This window comes from Hermetia illucens, chromosome 6, assembly GCF_905115235.1.
Source record: "Hermetia illucens chromosome 6, iHerIll2.2.curated.20191125, whole genome shotgun sequence".
NCBI lineage: Eukaryota > Metazoa > Arthropoda > Insecta > Diptera > Stratiomyidae > Hermetia > Hermetia illucens.
Window position 1 is genome coordinate 84,853,557 of NC_051854.1, and position 16,165 is coordinate 84,869,721.

The window sequence follows — 16,165 nt, forward strand, 5'->3', positions numbered from 1 at the left end:
GAAAACCAGTGAAGGTGTTAAGTAGAAAACAGATAGAGCATTCGTTTGTTCGCGGGCGTGATAAGATGAGATATTTTAACGATGAGAACCCGAGAGCTGCTGCACCTACAAATATGGATATTCTTAAAGAAAACAAACACAGGGGGTTCGAGTCTCTAGCATTGGATCAGTTAAGGGGCTAGGATCTTTTACGAAGCAAGATCCATAAGACCGAGAGCTTGTGACCTGATATAAAGACGGTTATAGGCAACCATGTTGACAGTTCTCTTCCTAGTTACGGTCATCTTATAATATGATATTAATGACGAGAGGAAAAACATCATAGCTGCCTTTGCTTATTTACCCTATGGTTCTTTGTCCTCCATCGACGCAATGTAGTGTATGAAGAATCAAGTGGTTTCGAACTCTTAATAGGTTGCGATGCGAATGCTCAGCATATTTGTTGGGACAATTTTAGCAAACCGGTCTGGACAAAGTTCAATTAACTTCTTGGCAATAAAGCGCACCTCTCTAGTCGACTTAAGACTCCTTTGGCGCTAGAAGATGAATTGAAAACTCTGAATCGCACACTTTTAGAATGGTATGAAGTGGTAAAAGCGGTAAAACGGCTCCTTGGCAGAACCGCGAACTGTAAAAACTCAAGAAATTAACTAGACGACTTCTGAACCATGCTGGTAAAAGCAATAAGAATGAATACTAGTTAAACTTCCAGAACTCACAGCGCGAAAATAAGAAACTCGTTAAGTCTTCGCAATGAGACTCCTCTGCAGCATATTGTAAGGAACTGGAAGACGAAAAAGAGACTTCAAGGCTGTGCAGAGTACTTAACAATACAAGTTGGACACTATTAGAAAATCGGATGAAACTTTCACGAACTGCAGGCTAGAATCAATATAGATCCTCTTGGAAGCACATCTTCCGGGAAAACTAGAAGTGGGACAGTTGGGGACTCCTGCAAGCCCTTCAACACGAAATTGATGTAAGGTGAATTGAAACACTGCGAAAGCGGTTGTTGCCAATAAAAAAGTAAGAGGTGCCATTCTGTCCGTTGAGCACTTCAAAACAGTGTGGAGCAACCTTTAAGAAATATTTAATAGAAATAGAAGATTAGGAGAGTCTTCAGTCTTCATACAGAAGCTGGGGAAGGATGACTATTCAAATCCAAAAAACTTCAGACAGATCGGCTTGATGTCATTCTTGCTGAAAGGTTTGGAGAGACTGATTGAGCGTTACGTTTGTGGGAAGGCGCTATTGTCTCGTTACCAACATGGAAAGTCCTGTGAGTATGCTCTTCACTCTTTGGCTTCAGAAATAGAAGATGCAACTGGGTGCCGTTCCAAAAACTTCGTGATGCCGCCAGAGCGCATGGGGTCGATGATACTTTAATTAAGTGGATCTATGCTATGTTAACGCAGAGATTGATGCGTGTTGAAGTGGATGCCATTGCTACCTACCAGCAGAAGCAACAAAAGGCTGCCTCAAGAAGGTGTGCTATCGCCACTTTTGTAAAAGCAGGAGGTGTATGGGCAGACCTTTGCCTCAACATGAGAACTGGGAAGTTCCGGAGGAATTCGTGGAGGGATACGCAAGTCTCCACACCGGCGGCTCAAAAACAAAACAGGGCTCTGAAGCCGGAGTCTGCCTCTCCAACAAAAGCGAGAAGTGAGAACATTTGAACATATTAGAAGCGCAACTTTTTCTACCCTCAAAATTGAGACCTTCATTCCACTATTAACCCGCTTGTCATCTAGAAGCGTAAACATTATTTTACATAGATATTCTATGCTATCTGCAACCACATTCTTTTTATCTCTATTAAGAAGATACAAAGTATAATGGCAAATGCAAAGTTCTTGAAAATATTTCCAATGACTTTCGAGTGCGTGAACAACTCCGTATTCCAACCAAAGCACTTAATTTTATTCGATTCGAATGATGCAAATATGTACCTTAGTCTAAACAGAATTCCATTAGCATTCACTCACGCGACTATGTTGCTTCCTACTCTGTACACACAATGTAGATAGCCCAAATGAATATAAACAGCACATAAACTTGATTCTTGATTTGAGCCTTCTCCTTTGCCAGCTTTTGCGTCTTATTTTTGGTATTCATTCCCCACAAACATGGCTCTCACCAGAAATTCACTTTTCATGATGGTTCATTTATTTGCAAACAATTCGTGAGTACTTTCCCAAACATTTCATTCGTTAGCTAACGTGCCTTCAGAATATCACAGAAGAGCTGACTTAGCCATGTTTCACCGTGCACTTCATTAGACGATTTGCTGATTAGCTGGCGTATCAAAATTCTATTGACAAATAAGCCCAATGCCTAGCGGTGGGGCTGGAATAGCACCCAGTTTGTAACGATGATTCACGCAATCAGCGAACACTACAAAATATTTGTTCTGACAACGAGAATGACATTGAAAACAGGTTGCCGTGGTATGCGTTTAAGGTCAAATGGTCGTGAGTGATGTGGTATCTCAGGTTAGTCATTTGTGTTGGATTTTATGGAGGCAGAGATAGTACAACTTTTGTTTTGTATCATAGCATGTTCTATAGGATAGTGGCGATAATCCGTGGCACTTGGGCCAGACACGGCGCTCTGATCCATGTTGTCTCCTTCACTAGCTTGCTTGCCGTAATACTTAACAACATGGTTGAGCTAAGGTGTTAAGAACTAAGAGCCAAGTGTGCAGATGATTTTCCCAACAGGATAAAAATATCTAACTCTTTCATAGTAAATAGATTACTCTTAAAATTCTAGACTGAATTTTCGGTCCCTTCCTAAGCAGTTCTACCTCAGATCGCAATCCCTACATTGTCGACCACTGACTCAAGCTCAATCATACTTTGAAGCTACAGATTCAAAACGTGAATCCATGACAATTTGTTGTATAACGTAGATGCATATCCGACAGAATTTAAGATTTGTGCGACTTTTTACGGGAGCACAGTAATGACTTATGCAAATTTACGAACTTATTAACCACTCGAGCGTGTAGATTGGAATGACTTAATGGATTTGCTGTGTACGAACAATAAGCCATACAAATCCATGCGGGCGCGTTTTTTCTCTAAATTAAATTTGATGACAAAATCCTAACGAAGACCGGATAACAAGATTCATTCAATCTTTAATGTTTTTTGCTTTGTATTGCTAACTTAACTGCGCACAATTTTTATCCAAGTGGTCTCGATATGCGTCATGAGATCCATAAGATTTTACCAAAGACGATCGTTACGAGGTGGCTTTGTTATTAAATTATGCATCAGCATCCTACCTTCCATCTCTTATCTTTATTAGGTGTATGCGCTTGATGGATTTTAGAAGTGTATGCGACCCTAAGGGTGGACACTGGACGATTGACGAACGGTTAAATGCCAGACGCATCGCTATCTGCAACTAGTCAAGCTGCACTGAGGGCGTTGAGTAGTCCTTTGATTACGTCAACAATCAACCAGGAACTTAGAAACCGATTGAATTTTATTTCTCGATTCAATATGGTAGCACTACTTTGGGTAACTCATCACTGCGGTGTAGAGGGAAAAAAATCTCGCATGCTTTAGTAAAAGAGGGTTAGCCTTCCCCCATGGCCGGAACAGAACCAGCAGTTGGAGCGTTAGCAACATGCATGCTCACTAATGCTGCTATCAAAAACTGGAGACAGACTTCCCATAATGACAGGTGGCAGAACCTTACTGTTGTTAGATGCACCAAAATTTTCCTGTCAGAATCAAAGGAGCATACCTGCTGGAAAGCGGGAAGACTTGCGGAAGCATTGTGGGCATTCTGACTGGCCATAATTCACTAGATAGACATACATTCAGAACAGGAATTCTCCAAGATATTACGTGTCTATTCTGTAATGATGAAGCGTAATTATTGCTTGGGACAAAAAAGGGACTGCCCAATAATATACAGATTAAAGATCAAGAGGTACATGAAATATAGATTTATTGCTTCGGTTTTTCTAAACGTGGTTCGATTGCGTTTCGTTTTTTAGATGCGTCCATCTATATATTATACTATTCTGTAGCTTCTGTATATTACCCTTTGGTGGTCCCAGGGCAAAACGTAGATTGGTACCCACGATGGAGCATAAAACATGGGAAACGCCTGCTGAAACAACACAAACAGCTCTACTACCAAACCCTATCTCCACTTCCACGCGGTGACCGCTGGGAGCTCTTTCTTAACGAAAAGCTGCAAACGGAGAGGAATGAAGGCGAGTCTCCCGTGCCTAAAAACCGGGCAAATTGTACCAACCTCCAGGTTAGGGGTTGGGTAGGGGTGACAACCCTGCACGGAAAACCAAAGTTACGAAGCCACAGAAAAAGCCTCGGACGGGATGGACTTTACAACGACGAACCCGGCAACGACAACGGAATAACGATTTGTGCATTTTCTCATGGAACGTGCGCTCCCTGTAGAGAGATGGAGCTGTCAAGCCTGGAGAAGAGCCACTACACTATATAATATAGGCGCGATCCAGTGAACCATCTGGTCGGAGTAAGTTTATATAATATAATCGAAAGGCTATGCACTCTGCGCTTGCGAGGCAAATATAGAAATGTAAGCCTCATTAACGTTCACGCCCCTACAGAGGAGACTGCAGAGTCAGAGAAGGATACCTTCTGAACGGATACCTTACTCGGGTCACTACCTCGTGGGTATAGTGCTCCGAGCTTGCATTACAACACCACCTACAATCCCATCTGGCAATCAGGTGAGAGTGAATACTGAAGCCATTCACAACAGAGCCCTCCGTAACACCTATAAGGGGGAAACGGATGCCGCAAGAACCGCAGCAATTAGATGTCCAGGAGATGAAGTATCAACAAATGATTTTCACAACCACCTGGGGAGCGTTATCATTGATACGGCCACAAACACACTAGGCCCTAACCACAAGAAAAGTCGAAACGGCTGGTTGAACGATGAATGTAAGCTAACAACGGAACGGAAGAATGCCGCATACCGAGTAATGTTGCATTCTCAAAGAACGCGGGCACGCGCAGAGACTTATCAGGATCTCCAGCGAGCGGAGGAGCGAAGTCTGGGGCATATTGGAGCGATGGGTTGAGTACTTTGATGAACTACTTAACAACCAAAATATCGCGAGTTGGAGGTCCCGCCAACTGATGAATACGGGCAAATGCTGCCACAAACAGTCCGTATAATCCACCCTCTTATGTCGCCATAAGTCGCCAGGAGCCGATGGAATTACAGCCGAATTGGTTAAATTTGGAGACGACCAATTACACCAAGTGGTTCATCAACTAATGCTCAAGGTGTGGGACAGCGAATCAATGCCTGAAGACTGGCAACGAGACATTATCTGTCTCATACATAAAAAGGCGGATATCACGCGGTGCAGTGCAGCAATTATAGAGATATCACGTTGCTGAGTACCATCTATAAAATATTCTCCGCTATCTTACTAGGCCGAATAGACCTCATACGCCCAGATCAGATTTTCTCTCTGCGGTAAGCGATGGAAAAACTGTTGGAATAGGGACACCAGTTGCACCGTCTTTTCATCGACTTTAAAGCCGCCTATGACAACATAGCCAGAGTAAAAGTGTACACGGCCATGAGAGAATTCGGTATCTCGACGAAGTTAATAAGACTGGCTAGGCTGACCCTGACCAATGTGCGAGGCCAGATAAAAGCAGCAGGATCACTCTCAAGACCATTCAATATCAATAACGGTCTGAGACAAGGGAATGCCCTATCATGCGTCCTCTCCAACCTGGCCCTGGAGAAAGTGATCCGTGATGCTGAGGTAAATGCAAGAGGTACGGTCCTCTTTAAGTCCACCCATCTACTGTCCTGTGCTGACGATATCGACATATTGGAAAGAACAACTCGAGACGTACAAACTGCCTTCATCCAGATCGAGCAGGCGGCAACTGGCGCGAGATCTTGGACTGCACATCAATGAAGGCAAGACAAAATATATGGTGGCAACATAAGCACCAAAAACCAACCAATAAAGAATAAAGATAGGAGAATACAACTTTGAGACCGTTGATAATTTCTCCTATCTAGAGTCGAAAATCACAACCGATAACAACTATAACGATGAAATCCGCGCACGGTTGTTGGCAGCCAACAGAGTCTATTTCAGCTTACAAAAACTGTTCCGCTCGAAACGTCCCACCATAGGGTCAAAGCTCTTACTGTACAAGACCATGATCTTGCAGGTCCTCATATATTCCTGGAAGACTTGGGTTCTTAGCAAGAAAAATTTCGAACTCTACGCCGCGTCCGAGAGAAGAATCTTCCGAAGAATTTTTGACCCTCTACATGAGGCTGGACGATTCCGTAGCCTACATAACAACGAAATCTATGAACGATACCATGACCCTCAGGTTGTGGATAAAATCCGATTCAATAGGTTACGGTGGGCGGATCACTTGATTCGTATGGATGAGGATGATCCAGCCCGGAAAATCTATAAGGGCAATATCTATGGTAGAAAAAGAAGACGAGGCAGACCCTGTCTGAGATGAAGCGATGGTGTAGATCAGGACGCCAGACAGCTTTTAGGGACATCGAATTAGTGGACCTCGGCGCAAAACCGGTATGTCTGGAGTTCCTTATTAAGGCAGGCCTAGACCAGATACCGGTTGTTGTGCCATTGATGATGATGAGATGACGTGCATCTATGATGGACCAGATTCTTTCTCTGGTCGGCATCTGAGAAATGTCGAAAGGAAAGAATGGTTAAGCAGCTGGCAATGACGGTGATAATGAGCAAAAAAATGTTGATGAACCCACAGATTGAGTCCCAGTATCAAGATATTGAAGCAGAGAGCGCATGGTGAGATAAACTATGATATAATATAACGCATTTTCTCTCGGGACATGTCGGATACCGTAAGTAACCGTACAGGCTTCAACTGGACAGCTCACCAAACTGTCTCAGCTGGGACGATATTCCGGAGGGTACAAACCATGTCTAGAGGAGACACTGGGGGAACAGTAGCAGTAGCAATCTAATTGGTAAAATGCCTGCGTGCCGGGAGAATTGGAATTCAGTTAACCATATGGTGGGGGCGGACTTAGTGCAGATTAAGAGAGGCAAGGGAAGTGAAAAAGACACGGTTGCGAATGCAATCGATTAGCGAAGGGAGAGGCTAGAACCATGTGCCCACCATGACGTTATAATGGGCGGTGGTTTTTCGGGGAAGAGCGCCACTAAGCGGTAAGTCATATTTACCCTCCTACGACTACTCTCACACGCTAGTGCTTCCTCCCAAAATAGTGGCGCGTATAACAGTGTGGGGCAAACCACTCCGGCCACAAGTAATCTGCGACTGCATCTTGGGCCTCCAATGTTAGGCATCATCCGTGCTAATGATACGCTCCTATTTGCTGCTTCCTCACAGGCATAGTCCAGGTATCCCTTGAAATTTAGCGTCAATCATCACCCTAAGATATTTGATAACCGGTTTCGAAGTGTTGATGTGACCACTAGCACGAATATTAACCGTATTCCTCTTCCTACGTATGGTAATGAAGACCGCCTCCGTCTCTTGTTCCGCAAAGTCAAGCTGAACCATCTCCAGCCATGCTTTTATGGCGCTAATGGTTTCGTTAGCGTACACTTCAACGTCGTAAAGTTGTTTCGCGACGACAACTACGGCTAGATCATCTGCGAAACCGACTACCGTGGCCTCTTTTGGTACGGCGGAACAAGGACCCCATTGTACAACACGCTCCACAGAAGAGGACCCAACACTCAGCCCTGTGGTACTCCTGCGGTGACGGTGTACTGCTTGGACCACTCATCCGTATCGTACCAAAGTATCCTCTCCGAGAGGTAACTTACGAGTAGCTTAGTGAAGTTACTACGGACACCCTTTTTACTCTGTGAGTTTTTATCCACTCCCAGCTGCCGGAATTGAACGCGTTTTTGACGTCACCACGGCACAGCATTTATTAGACGACATCGGGCCTCGAGTCAGCTTCAAAACAACGTCTATGGCGTCGATTGTTGAGTGGGCTTGTCAAAATTCAAATTGTCGCTCTGATAATCCTTTCGAGCATCTTCCCTACCGTGTCGATGTGGCAAATCGGGCGGTACGATGATGGATGTCCTGGGTGCTTATTCGGCTTCGGTAGCAAAACTAGTTTTTGCCTCTTCCACCGGTCGAGGAAAACTCCTTCTACCATGCATGTTTTAAATAATAATAATAATCGTTGGCGCAACAATCCATGTTGGATCAGGGCCTTGAAGTGTGTTAGAGCACTTCATTCAAGAGCGTAACGGTACACTAGGAGGCAATGTGGTCAGCATTGCGCTCGCCCGAGATTATTACCCTGATTTGACTCAGGTACTCATTCACAGCTGAGTCGACTGGTATTCGACGTCAAATCATGATACAAATTCCACTGCCACCAGTGAGATTTGAACCGCCACCTTCCGTACGACAGCCTTGCGCTCTAACCACTCAGCTATCCGGACACTGCATGTTTTAAATACGCTGAAAAACAACGAGTTTCAGAGCTCTATTGGGAACAGCATCCAGACCGGGTGCTTTGTTATCACCAATTCAGCGGAAAATTTGCGCAAGGTCCTCCTCAGTTACCGCAGGTATGGTGATGTTTGCGCTCCGCTTTATCCAAGGGGGAAGAGCGTCATCACGATATCGAGCACAAGATGCGGGCAGGCCAGTTGTGGTGTTCGCCCTCTCATCTTCCTCATAACCACTCTGTACGCTGTTCCCCAGGGGCTTTGGTTTGCCTCTGAGCAAAGTTCCTTGAAGTATTATCGCTTGCTGGTCCGTATAGCCTGCTTAAGCCTACCTCGAAGGTTCGCATATACTTACCGTTTCCTGTCGAAGCCCGGTCTTCCCCTAGATCATTGGCAGATCCTTCTAGCTCAAAAAATGCATTCCGCAACTCCGCGATCTCTTCATACCAGCAACATTTTGAGCGCCTTTTTGCGAGGACCCGCCACCTCGGCATAGCAGCATCGCAAGCTCTCGTTATGCCTCCCATCATTTGCTCTACTTGTTCTTTAGTCGCGCCACCGGGATTGTGGCCTCCCAATAGCATTTCTATGAATGCATCCTATTCAAACTTTTTGACGGACCAGCCCTGGTTTCCAGCTGCGCGGGTATGCACATCGCCACATGGCCCATATTCGATCTCGGTCGAAGAAGGCGAAGATTGTTAAACGGAAACAAAGACAAGGAGGCTGCAAACCAAAAGCCAGAGCCCCTGTGCTCTTCAGAAATCCGGGATCTTGACTGCCTCACAGAAAAGGAGGCGATAAAGCGTGAATGTTCCGAAGTAACCGATGCTCGAGAATGTATAACCTCTGTAAATTCTCGAGGCCAAAAACTCGCCGTGGTGGAAGTCCTCGAGCATTATACGAGGAAACTACTTAGCAGCTGGAAATGCAGATAGTCCCCACCAAATGCTACAGTTGTCTGTTCTATGGACACACATCAGCAAGTTGCATGGGACCGGACAGGAGGACAGCATGCCGGAGATGCGGGCAGGTAGGTCATCATGCGAAGACCTGCAATGAAAGCGAAAGTTGCGCTCTCAGTAGGGAGTCTGATGAGAGCGTCGCACACACTGCATGCTCGGGGCGGTGTCCAATCTTTAGGGCGGAACTGGAAAAGCCTAGGGCGCAAATGGCATGATCCGCATTTTACAAATTAACATGCACCGGAATGCAACCGCTCATCAGTTGCTAGCGCAGTTCGCTGCGTAAGTAAATGCTGATCTAGTGCTCATCAGCGAGCAACACCAAAACAGGGACCCGGCTTCATGGCATCTCGACTTATAGGGCACCGCCGCTATCTGGGTTCGTGACGACGTTCGACTTCATGTTCTTGCCGAAGGCCGAGGGAATGGATTTGTCTAGACTCGGTACTTAGGCATAAGGTTTTTTAGCGTTTACCTGACACCGAATGAGACGATGCCAGATTTTCGGCACCAGCTTGACGCTCTGGAAGACGCTTCGGGCCCGGAGGGGCAATCTTGGTTCGCGGTGATTTTAATGGTAGGGTTTTTGCATGGGACATGCTTCAGCTAGACTCCAGAGGGAAACGGATTATGGAAATGGCAGCGAGAACCGGGCTCCTAGTTTTAAACACCGGATCCACGCCAACGTTTCGGCGCCCAGGCTGCGAAGGAAGCATTCCTGACATCACTTTTGCATCGGAATCTCTGGCATCATCGGTGGACGGGTGGCGAGTCTCTGGACTTCTCGGCAAGTGATCATGATGTGATGATGCGGCAAGCACCAACTCGACGGTCCCCCTGCCTATGGAATGTTGCGAGGGTGAACATCGTTGAAGCTCTTGGAGCAGGCAGAGCCGCGCTGGGCGGTGGTTACGTCGCAGTTAACACCGTTGTAAATTCAATGACGAATCTGATAACGATAGCATGTGAGACTTCTATGCCCCGGAGTGGCCCCAGCCGCGGTAAGCCTTCTATATACTGCGGAAATTGCCGACCTACGGAGGGAGTGTCATAAGCTCCGCCGTTTGGCACAACGCTTACACGTCAACAAGGGGGCATGTGCCATAAAGGAATAGATAGATCAGCAAAAAAGAGACTCCGCAGCGCGATAAATAAAAGCAAAGCTCGCGGCCGCTAGAATCTGCCCAAGGAATGATGACTCGTGGGGATTTGGCTATAAGCTTGTCACCAGGAAAATCGGGGCTCTGCGGAAACTCTGCATACTAAATACTGACCAGATGGACCGCATTGTACGGGCATTATTCCCTAGGCATTCTGTACGGGTTGATGTCAATCGCGCGGAAACCGTTGAGGATTTCCCCCTTTCCACAATGAGAGAGGTCGAAGAAGCGGTTCTGACTATGAAAAACAAGAAGGCGCCAGGTGCCGATGGTATCCCCGTGGAAGTTTACAAACTGGTTTTCCGCCAATGCTTGCTACCAAGACTTGCTACTTGTGGCGTTCAACGCTTGTATGAAGGTGGGCAGTTTTCCTTGTCGCTGGAAGGTGTCCAGACTCGCACTGATCAGCAAGGGTAAAGGAGCGCCGGAGCACCCGTCTGCATACCGACCGCTGTGTATGCTTGCCACGACCGGCAAAGTTCTCGAGAAGCTCATTAGGAGTGGACTCGCTGAAGCGATTCCCGCTGCCGGGGACTTATCCCCAAGGCAGTTTGGATTCAGAACAGGTAGATCCACATGTAGGCGGTAGATGTGGTTCATCGAGCCGAGGCACACAGCCGCCGATTTCGACGGATAATGCTCCTCATAACGCTTGATGTCAGAAATCCCTTCAATTCCGTAAGATGGACAGATATACTAGCACATTAAAAAACTCAATATCACTGACTGACATTACGCCACAATCATGTGCCGAGGCCATTTGTGGAGAACGAATCGCGCTTTTTGATGTAGCAGTCATAATCATTACGGACCAGGGAATGCAGTTTGAGTCTACTCTTTTCTCGGAATTAGGCAAGCTCCTTGGTTTCAAACGTCGTAGGACTGTTGCATACCATCCGCAGCCCTATTGGATGCTGAAACATTGGCACCGGAGACTAAAGGCCGCCATGATGGCTCGCGATGAAACGTCGTGGTCGCAGTTCTTGCCTTTCGTCCTCCTCGAGAGGAGTTCACGGCCAGCCCCGCGGAGATGGTGTATGGGGAGAATCTGCGACTCCCCGCTGACCCTGTACTGGATATCAAAGCAGGGTTAAGCGACTCCAGCATGCTATACCTGCTCAGGGTTTCGAGACTGCGGCTGACTCCACCTTCCCGAAACACAACGCCGGAGGTCGACACCCCCAGGGACCTCGAGATATGCTCACAGTTCCTCCTGGGGTGGACGCTCCTCGGAGGCCGCAGCACCTACTATACGAGGGCCCGTTCAAAGTCTTGGAGCGACGGGAACATTACTTCAACCTCGATGTTCAGGTCTCTTGAAGACCTTCACCGGCAACCGCATTTGCTGGGGGCGGAGTGATGTGGGGCACATCGGAGGCATGATGGTTTTAGCGGGGTAAAAAGCGGACAAACTGGGACATGTGTACCAGTGACTGTTGAGATTTCCATCTTCGAAAAATAGACAGATGAACCGACATTGAACCGAAGATGATGTCTGGCTGACAAACGACAAGGCAAGCGACAGAAAATAGACCGCTTACAAATAGTATAAACGAGCGGACTATGCGAAGCCACATTGACGTGAACCACAATATGCAATTAAGGAATGGGCACAGTGGGTATAAAAAGTACTCTTAGTAATATAGTTGTAGCGACCACGGCTTCGCGATGGGAGCGGAATCTCATTCGCCTCTTTCTGAATTAATTTGCTCAAACAATGCATTTTATAATGTGCAATGACCCTAATGTCCGCCGCAGATTGCAGATTATTGAATGCATTCGGGTGAATTAATCTTGACAGAGGGGAATGATTTGCCGCAGCCCTAGGCGCACGCGAATGTTGTTGTAACATGAACTCTTGGAGTTCGATAGAGTTCAAGGCGAGCGTAGCGGCATGGGGAGACGAGGAGAAAGTTGCCAGATTTCTCGGCGAAAGGACTGCAACCAATTAACGATACCACTGTATGAGGTACTAGTGAAGTCAAAGGACTCGTGAGAAGGTTTTTTATTAAAGTTGAGTTGTCTAAATCGCAATGTGGAAATGGTTGAAGCTGATCATTAGCGTCGCCAGTGCTTAATCACCATCCCCTTGCAATTGAGGCGATCGAGCGTGACGAACGTTTTGCTTCTAGTTGGGTATTGGACAGACGAAATCCACTGTCATTTGGGCGACAGACAGCAAACACTATCCTTCAGTCTAGTGCATTTTGTTCGACTAGGTGCTGCCGTAGGGCGCTTGATCTAGACTATTCCGGTCCATCCACCAGCCCTTTCATCGGAGCCGATTCAAGGAAAATATCGTTTTTTTTGTGACAACCTGTTGGCGTGGTTCATTGCTAATCGTACGCAACGCGACGCATCGAAATGGTTTTCGGTGCGTCGTCCTAGAAGAAACCACGAACTCTTAAAGTGATTTTGAAGAAAAAATTCGATCGAGTTCTGGTGTCTGGAGGAAAATGAATTGACAGAAACAGGACAACCATAAATATACGCCACGCCGAGCTCGGAGTGAATTAACGTGTAAGTGTTATTTTTTTGTTTTGATCTAATTTCTTTTTTTTATATATATATATATTTTCTTTACTTTGATTTAATTTAATTTTTTTTCTTCTATATATTTTTACTTTACATTTTCATTTTACTTTTATATATTTTTTTTTGAAATGGAGGAATATAACATGAATTATAAATATTTTTTTTTTTATTTGAGGACTTTCTCCCTCTCTCTTCCTCCTTGACCCCGAAAAAACCTTATTAAGGACATCTTCTAAATAATGGCCTGAGGATGTCAAGGAGTCCGAAGACTTACGGCTCCACGCGCGCAATCGAGCTGGTTTTTTTTATTTTCCAGTTTTAGCTCGCGTTCTGGCTTCATCGTTAGACTGTCGCGAATTTCTTTGATTGTGGTCTATTTTTAAATCCGGTGCGGACCCACGTATCGGTTAATCGGACACGTTAATTTCGTAATAATAACACGTGAGGGATCAAAGCGCTCAAAGGAACCCCCCACATTCCCGAGCCTGGCTAGCACAGAGGCGTGCAAGAACGTGTCTACCGAGCACTTATGAAGCTTCAGTCTTTGCGGGCGGACCTTCACGGTCAATTTCGCCAACTTTTTAAGATAGCTCTTCCCTCTAGGTCGTTTTCGGCCACTTAGGATGATCGTCTGGTCCTTCTTATTTCCCTAAGTTAATTACAAGTTTAGAAGGATCACTATCTTTCGTGGTAGGGCATAACGAAAGACGCAGAACACGTCTTCTCTTATGTACAAGGAAGAGAAGACCAAGGAAAAGCACTACCGAAAATATTTCCATGCAAGACGACAATAACTAAGACTGGACCGTCCCGTAAAGCAATGCTAGAACGGTAGTCCCGCAGGGAGAGTGCGGAGTATATAGTATGTTAAAACGCCCTGCATTTGCTGAAATCCACAGAAGTTTCGTAATATTTTATTTTGTGCAAGGAAGACTATAAAGTTGAAAGCTGGATCAACTACTGTAAATCATGAGTGCATGAGCTTATATTCACACCTCGTTTCAACTCAATCTTATATCATAGCCGAAATGCCGTGAATGTGAAGAGCTGTCACATCAACCCTCTTAATTCAACCCTACACGCAAACCTTCTTGAAAAGTTCATGCGAACATAAATCCAGGTGAAAGGATTTTATCTCACAATTCCCATTTGGAGCGGAAAAAATAATGTTAATGGACTTTTACCTACAACAATTTCTCCTTACGTATTCACACACAAACAAAGCTGAAAGACAATAAGTTGTACGAGTACGTAGGTTGCATTTAAAATTTTCAGATGAGTAAGTCACTATCTGAATCCGACCTGCATACTAAAATTGACGTAGCCGCGACTGCAACATACACTAATCAAAAATGCATGACACGCTCCGAGGTAATGTGTACATATGGATGTAATTCAGTGGAAATGGAAGGAATAGAGGCAGTGATGATGGTCAGGGAAAAGTAGCAACTAGAAGCTCGATAGAAAGAAGTAACACATCATCTACCCATGGGGACCGTAAATTTCTGTTGTGGATATATTTCAAAAGGAAGACTGCTACGTGAAGGAATCCTAGCTCACAATGATGTCCTTTATTTAGTTCTTTTGAACCTCACAAACAATCCTGCACCACCTCGCTTTGTGGTTAATGTAATAGTCAGCACCCCAACCTCCTCTACATATATGAAATCTGATACTACTGTAGTGCTGCATGTCGCTACTTTTTTCACTGAGATAGCTACTTACGACTGTATACTCTAGACAATTCAAATAGCTTCCGGGCCTGCGTGTAATGTAATAACAAAAGTACATAATGCGATAGACCAGCAAGTCCTCTTAGGTAACTACGATCTTAGCAAGTGTATTTATTTCTTTTGAAAACACAATGACAATATGTTGACATAACGCTGAGTGTCTCACTTGAGCCATGACATCATTTAGTTTGTGATCTTATCACTATTTTGCATAGTCAATATTCAGTGCAAATATATGACGAAATGCTTTTCAGAGCCACACGGAGTACTGAATAGCTTTTTTCTCGCCCAGCAAAGCTGTAAATGGAAAATCTGAACGTAGGAAAAGTAAGTATCACAATTTGGGCTAACAGAGCTTTGGGGTTAGATAACTTCATTCAGAAGTACCAACACAATACTAATCATGACTTTCTAGGAGTAAAGGTCATTGTTCACTGTGACTGACGCGATCTTATAAGTTTCCTGGATATGAAAAACAAAACCTCATTAAAACTGCAAGCGACAGACAGTCTATTTGTCGAAGAAATTTAAGGGCAGAGAGAAGGGGTGGTCTCTGATTAGGGAGTATGAAGTTATTATGAATATAGTCCTGGTCTCCGTTAGCACCTTAGACATCAGTGGTGGAGGAGTGAAATGGGGAGTTGAAAAGTGTACACTTAATTCAAGGACCCATTCTCGGAAGCGACCTAATCGAAAAGTCTAACAAAAATCATGATGATGCCTCTATATGAAATGCAGGTGTTAAAATACAGTCCAACCTGAAATCTGCTCAAATAATAGTGCGTAATTATACTTTCTAAGTTTTCTGTCCAAATTAAGACCAGCTTCAGAAAGTACTAACCGAGGCCTTTCATTTGATACCCCACATGACTATATTTGGTAAAAAAAATTTACACACCCCTTTTGCATGTATGAGGACGGGGAAAAAGTAATGTCGTATTTTGTCAATAGATGGCGACACTTAAACATATCTTGTGTTGTACTTATCGCATCGGGTCATACTATACGGCGATTTGAAGACGACAATCTGGGCTACAGGTGTCTCTTTGACAGTTTTATGATCGTACGTTTCAGTCTCAAGTTATAGCGCGCCAAAGATGGAGTCCACCAAGGAAGAAATTTGTCATATTTTACATTTTTACTACCTGAAAGATAAAAATGCAACGTAGGCGGCCGAAAAAATTTGTGAAGTTTATGGGCCCGATACTGTCACGTACAGCACAGCGTTGGTTCGATCGATTTCGTTCTGGTGTAGTGGATGTCGAAGATACACCCCGTACT

At 45.0% G+C, this 16,165-nt stretch overlaps 1 protein-coding gene across 5 annotated transcripts in view; it reads right to left on the minus strand.

Moving 5' to 3' along the window:
• Positions 1–16,165, minus strand: part of LOC119658918 (tyrosine-protein kinase CSK) — a 142,228-nt gene that overhangs the window by 46,491 nt on the left and 79,572 nt on the right. The window contains exon 1 of one of the 5 annotated variants that reach the window (XM_038066742.1): positions 1,950–1,964. The exons of the other annotated variants lie outside the window; for them this stretch is intronic. The gene's annotated coding sequence lies outside the window, so the exon portion shown is untranslated. Of the gene's footprint in view, positions 1–1,949; positions 1,965–16,165 lie in introns of those variants that run through there. 5 annotated transcript variants of the gene reach the window in all.